The sequence below is a fragment of the Dermacentor variabilis genome, unplaced genomic scaffold (genome assembly GCF_050947875.1).
Source record: "Dermacentor variabilis isolate Ectoservices unplaced genomic scaffold, ASM5094787v1 scaffold_29, whole genome shotgun sequence".
NCBI lineage: Eukaryota > Metazoa > Arthropoda > Arachnida > Ixodida > Ixodidae > Dermacentor > Dermacentor variabilis.
The window spans coordinates 193198-205438 of record NW_027460467.1 but is presented as its reverse complement, the minus strand read 5'-3'; the positions used below and the strand labels follow the sequence as shown (position 1 = coordinate 205438).

Genomic DNA, 12241 nt, shown 5'->3' with positions numbered 1-12241 from the left:
TCCAAACTAATGTATAGCAGTCTGCAACTTCGCGTCGGTGGTTCAGTGGTAGAATACTCGCCTGCCACGCGGGTGGCCCGGGTTCGATTCCCGGCCGACGCAGTTTCTTTTTCTGAAAAGAGCTGCCGGATGAAGCGGAACAATCCAAACTAATGTATAGCAGTCTGCAACTTCGCGTCGGTGGACATTCTGCATCCGGCAGCCGAGCTGTTCGGATCGTAGGGTCATGGCCTCTTCCGGGGCAGCGACAGCGACCACTTTTGGTCGCGGAAACAGGATCACCGACGACGATAAGGATTATCCGTTTATTTTGCCTCAGCTGCCGAAAGGACGAGTTGCCTTTAACACCGTGTTTTTACACGGTGATGTACGCGCCAGACCTTACAAGGTCGAAGATTTTAGAGACGCCCTTCTGCCGACGGGACTGCTGCCGGACGTGGTATGCATAGGGGCGTACCAGATAAACCACGTCTGGGCGGTGACCCTGTCTGACGCCACTGCGACGAAGCGCCTCATGGCCCTTAAGGAACTGCAAGTGAAGGGAAGACGGTGTGTCATCGTGGACCCGCAAGACCAGCAGGTGAAGCTTAGGCTTCACTGGCTGCTCTATGGCGTTGCAGACGAGGACATACGGACGGCGTTCATGGCTTTCGGCAAGGTGGAGGAGGTAAGCCGGGAAAGGTGGCGCGTCCATGGCCTGGGCGACAAGACGTCGACAACCAGGACTGTGCTTCTAAAGCTGAAAAGCGGCGTGAAAATGGAAGACCTTCCTCATCAGGTCCGCGTCGGCGGAGAGCTGGCATTGGTGGTCGTCCCTGGTCGACCCATGCAGTGCCTGCGCTGCCAAGGCACGGGGCACGTCCGCCGGGAGTGTAAAGTTCCGCGCTGTTCTCGCTGCAGACGGTTCGGTCATGTTGACGCCGACTGCGTCAAATCCTACGCCGCCGTGACAAGCCCAGCAGTGAACGACGTGGCCGCAGAGCACGTCATGGACGTGGTCGAGACGGAGGACGCCGCTACAGGCATCGGAGACCTGGTACCGACAGCGGCAGTCGGCGAGACGTCGACCGTCGGCGCAGAAGGCACGGTTGCTCAAGGTACTGAGAAGCGGAGTGGGAAGGCGCAGGGCGCGACTGCTGTGGGCCCCGCGACGGGAACCATTAGTGAAGACCCGCCCGACAACGGTATGACGGCAATGCAGCAGGACGAGGCTGTGAAAGACGGCGACCGGACTGAGACTCTTGGCGGCCCGGTCAAACGCCCCCACGACCAGACCAAGGACCAAGGCGAGGGTGCGACCAGCACCACCGAGGGACCACCGACAAAGACGCCCCAGGGCAGGCGGGTGGGCTTCAAACCAAAGCCGAATGTGCCGCCTGAAAGAAAGCCTGTGATCAAAGTGTCGACGACAAACAATGCCGGGAAGCCGGATGGCCCCGGAGGCGGCTAGCCAAGGGCTGGTCGTGAAGGGTAAGCACCATGCTCCGGGCCTACTTTTCTCGCTAGATGAAGATGGATGAAATACCGTCACTTAGTATTGCCACACTAAATGTGCGAGGGTTGGCGGCTAGTCGTAGGCAATGTCAGGTCCTACGGTTGGTAACGGACCATGACATAGACGTACTAGCCGTCCAGGAAACCAAGGTTGACGGAGAGGAGGAGACCGGGAGCATGGTGCGACGATTCACGACTAGGTACTTTGTGGTGGTGAGTCATGCGGTAGGCACCTCCGGGGGGTGCATTCTTTTTGTGAAGAAGCTGCCGGGTTTACATATTCAAAGTGTGTGGTCCTGTCTGGATGGAAGGATTGTTTTATGTGACTTTACGATCTCTGACTTTGAGTTTCGCGTCATATGCGTTTATGCGCCGAATTCTGTAGACGAGCGTGTCCTCTTTTTTTCGAACCTCTCACAATATGTTTGCTGTAATAAGCGCGTTGTGTTATTAGGGGACTTCAATTGTGTGTTGAGTGCTAGAGACCGAGCCAACAATGCCGGCGTGCGTGATAGAAGTAGTGACGTTTTGTCAAAATTAATTAATGAAAATGAACTTGATGATGTTTTTCAATGTCTGGAAGGGGAGCGTCAAGTGACATTTACGCGTTTTCAAGGCAGTAGTCATGCGCGACTGGATCGCATGTACATTTCGTTGGACACGATTCCAAGATGCCACGGTTATTGCGTTGTACCCGTGTCATTTTCGGATCACTGCCTGGTAAAATGTAACATAGGTATAAGGAAACGGGAACATGCATTTAATTGGCATCTATGGAAACTCAATGACTTGTTATTAAATGATGCATCTTTTGTAAAGGCAGTGCGGGATGCGGTTAATGAAATACGCGAAGATGCGGCTGATACAATAGCAGAAAAGTGGGAATGTGTTAAACAAAAAGTTAAAATGAAAGCCTTAGAAAGGTCAAGCTGCCTCAAATTTGAGAGGGAATATAAAGAAAAGGGTTTGCGAACACGACTTCAGCAGCTGATAACGCTTGAGTGCAGAGAGCCTGGTCTGTACAAAGACGATGTGCGGAGCGTCAAGGAAAAGCTTGAACAGTTCGACAAAGAACGTTATCAAGGTGCCATCGTGCGAGCAAGAGCAGATGCACTGGCGGCAGGGGAGACGCCCACTAAAAGGGCGCTCGGTTTAGAGAAGGCACACGGAAGACGAAACCATGTCGATCAACTTTTAATGAATGGAGCTGTTGTTGACGACAACGAGAGCATAGCACACGCCTTCTTCCAATACTATCAGTCGCTCTTTGCATTTCAGGAAGCGAATTTAGAGGGTTTCAAAGCGGACTTTCTGCACCGCATGCCGCGTTTGAGTGATGAAGCTAAGGAGCGATTAGAAGGGAAAATAACGGAGAGGGAAGTCGAAAAGGCAATCGACGATATAAACTTGGGCAATTCACCGGGACCAGATGGACTCAGCGCCGCCTAATATAAGACATTGAAAAGAGAACTGGCCCCTTTATTAGTAGAAGTATTTAATGAAGCGTACGAGCAGAAATCATTGCCACCTTCTTTTGGGAAAGCGCACACCATTCTAATTCCGAAGAACGATAAATTAGATAAACTGAGATTCGTATCATCCTATAGGCCCATATCACTAACAAATGTGGATTACAAGATATTTATGAAGATTTTAGCGACCAGACTTCAAAGTGTCATAAAGGAAATCGTCACAGACCATCAAACTTGTGGAATCAAAGGGCGAACAATTTTTTCTAACATCCATAAGATGCGGTGTGTGCTCGAGTGCTGTGACGTCACCGGTGGCGGCGTTGCAGTTCTTCAGCTTGATCTTGAGAAAGCGTTCGATTGCGTCGCTCACGTTATTTTGTTCTCCATATTGGATCATGTTAATGTCGGTACCATCATCGCTGAGGGTGTGGCCTTGGCGTACCAGAACTGCACTACAAGGTTAATTGTTAATAAGTCGCTGGGGGCCCCCATTAACATCATGCGTTCAGTGCGCCAAGGCTGTCCCCTCAGTCCTCTGTTATTTGCTATATACATAGAAGTAATGTGTGTGGCCATTACCGCAAATAACAATATACGTGGTTTTAGATTGGCAGAATCCGAAGTGAAGCTGCTAGCGTATGCTGATGACGTTTCAGTGTGTTGCACAGACGAACCAAGTGTGACTGAAACAATTGCTGTAGTAAATCATTTCTGTGACGTCACGGGCAGCAAAGTCAATTAGGGCAAATCCCTCGGGCTGTGGCACGGGGAGTGGTCTTCGGCACCGGAATACTTCGCCAATGTCAACTGGGTGAAAACTCCGACGAAGTATCTGGGTGTTCCCCTCGACAGGTACAAGAGCAGCGATGAGTACTGGAGGAACCGAACTAATGAAACGAAAGAAAAAGTGGACAGATGGACAAGCACTAACCAGTCTATTTTTTCAAGGGCGACAATTTGTAATATGTTTTTTATAGCGAAGTTATATTATGTTATGCAAGTGTTGCATTGTTCCAGGGCAAATGTGCAAAGGCTGCACAGAGTGTTCGCGGTCTTCATCTGGGGATCAGCATGGGAGAGAGCTAGCCGAACCAATTTGTTTAGAAGAGTGAAGGACGGGGGTGTTGGCTTGGCACATCTTTTTGTTCGACAACTTGTCAACCGCTTTTTGTTTTTTCGAGATTTGCGCGATCCTTTTCTGCGCACCGTATGTCAACTCAGGTTGAGCGACGCATTGCCGGCGTATGTTGTTAGTACGGCAAGCATGACCGGAAAACTTCGGGGTTATCTTAAGGAAGTGGTCGACAGTGTGCGCTTCCTTTCAGTTCGTTTTTCAAAAGATTATCTATGTCAAGTGAAAAGGAAAACACTGTATAATGATGTGTGCGACATTGTGTTCCCAGTGCCCTTATACAGAGCCATATACAGTGGAGGGCCAGGACAAGACGTCCTTAAACGGGTGAAACGCATGCAGGTGCCACCAGGGGTTAAAACCTTCTTTTTTAAGCTCCACACTGGAACACTTTCCGTGAAGACATTTATGGAAGAGCGAGGCTGTCTTGTGCCGTGGGGTTCACACTGCTTGATCTGCAAGAAGCCCGAAACCATCGATCACGTGTTCTTGCACTGCTGGGCGGCTATGTTCTTCTGGGACGTCTTGAAGCGAACACTGAAGAGAGAATTACCTGTAGACCCCCAAGGGATCCGGTATCTGCCAATTAAGGATGAAGAGGGAGTTCCATACGACTTTATTATGTTGAATGCACTCCACTGTATATGGCGGGCTCGCATGGCAGGGTACCATTGCGATGCCGACGCCCGCCCGGTTCACATATATTTTAGAGAATGTATGTCGCGGTTCGTTGATGTACAGAAATTGCAAGAATGTGCACCGGATTGGCTGTCGAGGCTAGAAGCTCTGACAGCCATGAAGGAATTTTAATTTGACGACGCCGGTCCCATACGGACAGTCGGCATTATTGTAATTTTTTTTCTTTTTTTTCTTCCCCGCAAGCTTGTATTCCTGTCATGTGTGTAGTATTTGTATATTCAGTGTTATGTCGAAAACCGGCATTAAATTAAAAAAAAAGCAACTTCGCGTCGCTGGTTCAGTTGTAGAATACTCGCCTGCCACGCGGGTGGCCCGGGTTCGATTCCCGGCCGACGCAGTTTCTTTTTCTGAAAAGAGCTGCCGTATGAAGCGGAACAATCCAAACTAATGTATAGCAGTCAGCAACTTCGCGCCGGTGGTTCAGTAGTAGAATACTCGCCTGCCACGCGGGTGGCCCGGGTTCGATTCCCGGCCGACGCAGTTTCTTTTTCTGAAAAGAGCTGCCGGATGAAGCGGTACAATCTAAAATAATGTATAGCAGTCAGCAACTTCGCGTCGGTGGTTCAGTGGTAGAATACTCGCCTGCCACGCGGGTGGCCCGGTTTCGATTCCCGGCCGACGCAGTTTCTTTTTCTGAAGAGAGCTGCCGGATGAAGCGGAACAATCCAAACTAATGTATAGCAGTCAGCAACATCGCGTCGGTGGTTCAGTGGTAGAATACTCGCCTGCCACGCGGGTGGCCCGGGTTCGATACCCGGCCGACGCAGTTTGTTTTTCTGAAAAGAGCTGCCGGATGAAGCGGAACAATCCAAACTAATGTATAGCAGTCCGCAACTTCGCGTCGGTGGTTCAGTGATAGAATACTCGCCTGCCACGCGGGTGGCCCGGGTTCGATTCCCGGCCGACGCAGTTTCTTTTTCTGAAAAGAGCTGCCGGATGAAGCGGAACAATCCAAACTAATGTATAGCAGTCAGCAACTTCGCGTCGGTGGTTCAGTGGTAGAATACTCGCCTGCCACGCGGGTGGCCCGGGTTCGATTCGCGGCCGACGCAGTTTCTTTTTCTGAAAAGAGCTGCCGGATGAAGCGGAACAATCCAAACTAATGTATAGCAGCCTGCAACTTCGCGTCGGTGGTTCAGTGGTAGAATACTCGCCTGCCACGCGGGTGGCCCGGGTTCGATTCCCGGCCGACGCAGTTTCTTTTTCTGAAAAGAGCTGCCGGATGAAGCGGAACAATCCAAACTAATGTATAGCAGTCAGCAACGTCGCGTCGGTGGTTCAGTGGTAGAATACTCGCCTGCCACGCGGGTGGCTCGTGTTCGATTCCCGGCCGACGCCGTTTCTTTTTCTGAAAAGAGCTGCCGGATGAAGTGGAACAATTCAAACTAATGTATAGCAGTCAGCAACTTCGCGTCGGTGGTTCAGTGGTAGAATACTCGCCTGCCACGCGGGTGGCCCGGGTTCGATTCCCGGCCGACGCAGTTTCTTTTTCTGAAAAGAGCTGCCGGATGAAGCGGAACAATCCAAACTAATGTATAGCAGTCAGCAGCTTCGCGTCGGTTGTTCACATTCTGCTTCCGGCTCCCGAGCTGAACGGATTGCGGGATCATGGGCTCCAATGGAGCGGCATATGCGGCTGTTAGCCGCGGCAACAGGCTTTCGACGGAAGAAGATAAAGATTACCAAATAATTTTGCCTCGCCTACCTACAGGACGTATTGTTTTGAACACAGTTTTTTTGCACGGCGACGCTCGTGTTCGCCCGTTTCGTGTAGAAGATTTTCGAGACGCGCTTCAAGCTGTTGGTATGCTCTCTGGCGTCGTCGCCCTTGGAGCATACCAAATAAACCATGTATGGGCGGTGACGATGAAGACAGCCGAGGCTGCCGAAAAGGTGGCGGCCCTGAAGGAGCTGCAGGTGAAGGGGCGTCGCTGCCTGGTCATCGACCCCAAGGAACAACAGGTGAAGCTTCGTATCCACTGGCTTCTGCGTGGGGTGGACGACGAAGACGTCAAGACCGCGCTGGCCTCCTTCGGCAAGGTGACGGAAGTGACCCGGGAGCGCTGGCGAGTGGATGGCGTTTCCGACAAGGGCTCGACGACCCGAGCAGTGCTGCTGCAGCTGAAGGCAGGAATGAAAGTCGACGACCTGCCCCACCAGATCCGTGTCGCCGGCGAGCTTGCGCTGGTGGTAGCCCCAGGACGTCCCATGCAGTGCCTGCGCTGCCGGGGCTCTGGCCACGTTCGTCGTGAATGCAAGGTTCCCCGTTGCTCGCGGTGCAGGCGTTTTGGACACAACGACGCGGACTGTGTGCGTTCATACGCAGTAGCCGCGGGTTCGGCGGAGAGCGAGCCGTCGACGTTAGACCATGTAATGGACGTGACCGAGGCGGAGGAAGCGGCCACGGGAGCTGGAAACGGCAAAGTGGCGGCAGAAACCGGCGCGACGACCAAGCAAGCCGAAGGAGGAAGGAATATCCCTCCCCCCAAAGAACCAGCAGCTACAGTCGAGAGCGTGAAGACGGCCCCGCAAGAAAATGAGAGCCACCAGCCAGCTACGGATGCAACGCAGGCAGAGGCGGACGACAACGCGAGCCCTGCTAGCGCCCGCGTCGAATCCGTCTCGGCACCGGTCAAGAGATCCCTGCAGCACGAGGAGAAAGTCGACGGAAAGGCCGGCGGTGACTCCGAGGCACCACCCGCTAAGACGCTACCTGGAAGGCGCTCCACCTTCAAGCCTAAGCCGAACCTGGAGACTGACCGTAGGCTTACCCCGAAGCCGACCAAAGAGGAACCCGGGCGACGGCCGCCGGATGGCCACGGAGGCGTCTAGCGGTCAGCTAGACGTTAAGGTGAGCACCATGCTCCGGGCCTTCTCCCCTCCGGTTTTCACCAATAATGGCTACCAACCCGTCGCTTAGCCTCGGCACGCTAAACGTTCGAGGTCTGGCCGCCAAAAGGAAACAGAGTCAGGTTTACAGACTACTAGTGGACCACGACCTCGACGTTTTAGCCGTGCAAGAAACCAAGGTAGACGGCGAGGAGGAGACCGGGAGCATGGTGCAAAGGTTCACGTATAACTACTATACGGTAGTGAGCCACGCCTTAGGGACTTCGGCAGGGTGTGTGCTGTTCGTGAGGAAGCTCCCTGGTCTTGTTATAGATGGTTACTTCTCCTGTACTTCTGGTCGACTTGTCTTTTGTGACTTCAGCTATTGTAATGTCCAATGGCGCGTGTTTTGCGTTTATGCGCCTAATACTGTGCAAGAGAGGGCAAATTTCTTTTTGAGTTTAAAGCATCATTTACATGTGCAAAAAATGATAGCCTGTGTAGGCGACTTCAACTGCATATTGAAAGCTGAGGATAGGTCTACGCGTCGCGTGGTTTGTGACAGAAGTAGTGATATCCTGGCGCAGATCACACACGAATTCGAATTAGAAGATATCGCAGAATGTTTTCGCGGTCACGGAGACGTAAGCTACACTCACTTTCAGGGCACAAGTCACGCACGCTTAGACCGTATCTATCTTTTATATGATTTAGTTGAAAAATGCCAGTGCTACACAGTTACGGCCATATCATATTCTGACCACTGCCTGGTAAAATGCACGGTGGGCAGCAAGAAAGAACGAAAAAAGTTCGTCTGGGAACTGTGGAAATTGAATGCAGAGCTGTTACGGGATGAAACTTTTAACGAAAATGTAGTGGCTGCTCTGAATTCTTTTGGAACAGACAGTTCTACGAAATTTGGTGAGGAATGGGAGTTGCTGAAGCAAAGCATTAAATTGAAGGCAATCGAAAGAAGTAGCGTACTGCGATATGAACAAAAGGCCAGAGAAAAGGATTTAACAACATTGCTAGAAAAATTTGCGAAGCTTGAATGCATGCAACCTGGCGCCTATCAACAAGATATGCGCGCCGTTAAGAAGAAGCTCGAGGTATTCGACGAAGATCGCTTCCGAGGTGCGCTAGTGCGCGCCAGAGCAGAAAGGCTATCATGCGGGGAAACGCCAACGAAAAGAGCACTCGAGACGTAAGCAGATTGAGGCTATCGAATATGAAGGGGTGGTATTAACGGATAACAATAATATAGGGCGTGCTTTCTTTGAGCATTACAAAGAACTTTTTACATTCAGGCCTGTCAACATGCACGATTTCAAGAAATTATTTTTGCAACGAATCCCACAGCTGTCGAGTGAGGTTAAAGAAACCTTAGAACGACCATTAACAGAACATGAAGTGATGAAAGCCATCGAAGACCTGAATCCTGGGAAGTCGCCAGGTCCAGACGGTCTTTGTGCCGCATGGTTCAAATCGTTCAAAAGCCACCTAGCTCCTATCTTAACAGCAGTTTTCAATGAAGCATATGAACTGAAAATACTTCCACCATCCTTTGGCCAGTCCCATACAGTACTAATACCGAAAACAGAAGAGACCGAAAAGCTCAAGCAACTTTCCTCCTACAGACCCATAGCGCTTACTAACTGTGACTACAAAATATTGATGAAGGTGTTGGCACGACGGGTCCAGTCAGTTATTCAGGAAGTAGTCGGCCCACACCAGACGTGTGGTATTCGTGGAAGAACCATTTTCACTAACATCCATAAAATGAAGTGTGTGCTGGAGTGTTGCGACGCCATGTGCGACGCAGTAGCCATCCTCCAGCTAGACTTGGAGAAGGCGTTTGATTGTGTTTCTCACGACATATTGCTTACCATCCTTGAACACGTTAATTTTGGCCACATAATCACTGAAGGGGTGACCATGGCGTACCGGAGCTGCTATACCAGACTTATAATTAATCAGATGTTGGGGGCCCCCATTAACGTGAAGCGCTCCGTTCGCCAGGGTTGTCCACTCAGTCCACTCCTGTTTTGTGTCTACATAGAAACGCTATGTCTGGCCATCATTGAAAATGAATGTATTAAGGGGTTTAGTCTTCAATCAGCAGAAGTGAAGCTACTGGCATACGCTGACGATGTGGCTGTGTGCTGTAAGGACAAACAAAGTGGATTGAATACTGTTAATATCGTCAAAAAGTTTGGTAACGTCACTAACAGCTACGTTAACTGGCAGAAATGTTTGGGGTTTTGGCATGGAAGATGGGCGTCTACACCAGACCACTTTTCGAACGTAAACTGGGTCACGACGCCAGTTAAGTACCTTGGAGCACCCCTTGATGCCTACAAGGACAGTAGCGAGTACTGGAAGGAGCGGACAAAACAACTAAAAGAAAAAGCCGACCGATGGAACGCCTGTTACCTATCAATATTCGCGAGAGCTACAGCGTGCAACATGTTTCTCGTGACAAAGATCTGGTACGTAATGCAGGTACTACAGTGCTCTCGTATTAATGTGCAGAAACTGCACCGCGTGTTCGCTGTATTCGTGTGGGCATCAAGCTGGGAGCGATGTAGCCGAGATAATCTCTTCCGGCGCGTGAAGGATGGTGGTCTGGGGTTGGCGCACCTCTTCTTGCGTCAACTGGTGAATAGATTCTCCTTCTTTCGAGATACAAACGACCCATTTCTGCGCACGGTGATCCAAATGAGGCTGTCAAGATCACTTCCCGAATTCGTTGTAGGTACGGAAATAATGCCAGGACCAGTCCGTGGTTTCTTTCGGGAAATAGTTCAGAGTGTTTCCTTTTTGCGTGTTCGTTTTTCAAGTGCATATTTGTGGAGTGTAAAACGGAAAAAGTTATAGCGTGATTTATGTGACAGTGTTTTGCTGGTACCTATGTACAGAGCCCCGTACAGTGGAGGCCCAGGCCTAGATGTATTGAAAAGGGTGAAGAAGATGCCAGTTCAACCAGCCACTAAATCGTTCTTTTTTAAATTACACACTGGTACTGTACCTGTTAAAATCTTCCTTGAACAACGTGGGTTCTACATGCCATGGGGAACCCACTGCCTTATATGTAAAAAAACAGAAAACATAGATCACGTCTTCATCCACTGTTGAGAAGGGGTCTTTTTCTGGGACGTGCTACAAAGGACTCTAAAAAAGGAGCTACCTATAGATCCCCACGGAATCAGGTTTCTGCCAGTATATGACGACGAAGGTTTCCCGTACGACCTGATCATGCTTACGGGCCTCCACAGTTTATGGCGCGCAAGAATGGCGGGTTACCATTGTGACCCGGATGCCCGACCGGCGCGTCTGTACTTTTGTGAATCCATGCAACGGTATGTGGAAGTGATCAAGATGCAACAGCCTGTTCCTGAGTGGCTGTCGAGGGTTGAACCCCTAACAGCACTAAAGGAATTTTAATCCGACAACGTCGTGCCACAGTAGCGGACGGCAGCGAATGTAAATATTACTGTTCCTTGTTCCGTTTGTGTATTCATCCCTTTTTGCTTCTTTGGTCTTTGTTTATATCATTTAGGAATTTGTGTTGTGTTATGTCGAGGACTGGCAATAAAGAAAAAAAAAAGCGTCGGTGGTTCAGTGGTAGAATACTCGCCTGCCACGCGGGTGGCCCGGGTTCGATACCCGGCTGACGCAGTTTCTTTTTCTGAAAAGAGCTGCCGGATGAAGCGGAACAATCCAAAGTAATGTATAGCAGTCAGCAACTTCGCGTCGGTGGTTCAGTGGTAGAATACTCGCCTGCCACGCGGGTGGCCCGGGTTAGATTCCCGGCCGACGCAGTTTCTTTTTCTGAAAAGAGCTGCCGGATGAAGCGGAACAATCCAAACTAATGTATAGCAGTCAGCAACTTCGCGTCGGTGGTTCAGTGGTAGAATACTCGCCTGCCACGCGGGTGGCCCGGGTTCGATTCCCGGCCGACGCAGTTTCTTTTTCTGAAAAGAGCTGCCGGATGAAGCGGAATAATCCAAACTAATGTATATCTGTCAGCAACTTCGCGTCGGTGGTTCATTGGTAGAATACTCGCCTGCCACGCGGGTGGCCCGGGTTCGATTCCCGGCCGACGCAGTTTCTTTTTCTGAAAAGAGCTGCCGGATGAAGCGGAACAATCCAAACTAATGTATAGCAGTCAGCAACTTCGCGTCGGTGGTTCAGTGGTAGAATACTCGCCCGCGTGGCAGGCGAGTATTCTACCACTGAACCACCGACGCGAAGTTGCTGACTGCTATACATTAGTTTGGATTTAGTATGTTTGGGTTGGGTTAGGAGTGTGTCTACGATGCCATGCTACCTGGGATTCTTTACAGAGTTTTGGTCCCGGAGGGAGAGTTTCCGTCTTTCAAGTCTTTCGTATTGAATAACTTTGGTGCGTGTGCGAAGCGAGTCCGTGCGTAGAGCTAAGGGAGGGTGCGATATGCCAGGGTCGGAGGTCCGGAAGAGTAATTCTCGGGCCCATGCGTGAGCGATCTAGTTGCATCTAACTCCGCCGTGGCCGACCATATATATCAGTTGCTTCCACTCTCGCTCTGAGCGTCGGGACTGTATCTGTGTGAGCATTCGACGCGCAATGGGGCCA

General features: G+C 50.7%; 10 non-coding genes across 10 annotated transcripts; all 10 read left to right on the top strand.

Moving 5' to 3' along the window:
- Positions 1-31: 31 nt before the first annotated feature.
- TRNAG-GCC (transfer RNA glycine (anticodon GCC)) lies at positions 32-102 on the top strand. The gene has a single exon. It is a non-coding gene; the product is annotated as a tRNA-Gly (tRNA).
- A 5247-nt stretch (positions 103-5349) lies between these two features.
- On the top strand, positions 5350-5420 carry TRNAG-GCC (transfer RNA glycine (anticodon GCC)). The gene has a single exon. It is a non-coding gene; the product is annotated as a tRNA-Gly (tRNA).
- A 72-nt stretch (positions 5421-5492) lies between these two features.
- Positions 5493-5563, top strand: TRNAG-GCC (transfer RNA glycine (anticodon GCC)). Its single transcript has one exon. It is a non-coding gene; the product is annotated as a tRNA-Gly (tRNA).
- Positions 5564-5635: 72 nt separating this feature from the next.
- Positions 5636-5706, top strand: TRNAG-GCC (transfer RNA glycine (anticodon GCC)). The gene has a single exon. It is a non-coding gene; the product is annotated as a tRNA-Gly (tRNA).
- A 215-nt stretch (positions 5707-5921) lies between these two features.
- TRNAG-GCC (transfer RNA glycine (anticodon GCC)) lies at positions 5922-5992 on the top strand. The gene has a single exon. It is a non-coding gene; the product is annotated as a tRNA-Gly (tRNA).
- A 215-nt stretch (positions 5993-6207) lies between these two features.
- Positions 6208-6278, top strand: TRNAG-GCC (transfer RNA glycine (anticodon GCC)). Its single transcript has one exon. It is a non-coding gene; the product is annotated as a tRNA-Gly (tRNA).
- A 4955-nt stretch (positions 6279-11233) lies between these two features.
- Positions 11234-11304, top strand: TRNAG-GCC (transfer RNA glycine (anticodon GCC)). Its single transcript has one exon. It is a non-coding gene; the product is annotated as a tRNA-Gly (tRNA).
- Positions 11305-11376: 72 nt separating this feature from the next.
- Positions 11377-11447, top strand: TRNAG-GCC (transfer RNA glycine (anticodon GCC)). Its single transcript has one exon. It is a non-coding gene; the product is annotated as a tRNA-Gly (tRNA).
- Positions 11448-11519: 72 nt separating this feature from the next.
- On the top strand, positions 11520-11590 carry TRNAG-GCC (transfer RNA glycine (anticodon GCC)). Its single transcript has one exon. It is a non-coding gene; the product is annotated as a tRNA-Gly (tRNA).
- Positions 11591-11662: 72 nt separating this feature from the next.
- TRNAG-GCC (transfer RNA glycine (anticodon GCC)) lies at positions 11663-11733 on the top strand. Its single transcript has one exon. It is a non-coding gene; the product is annotated as a tRNA-Gly (tRNA).
- Positions 11734-12241: the final 508 nt, after the last annotated feature.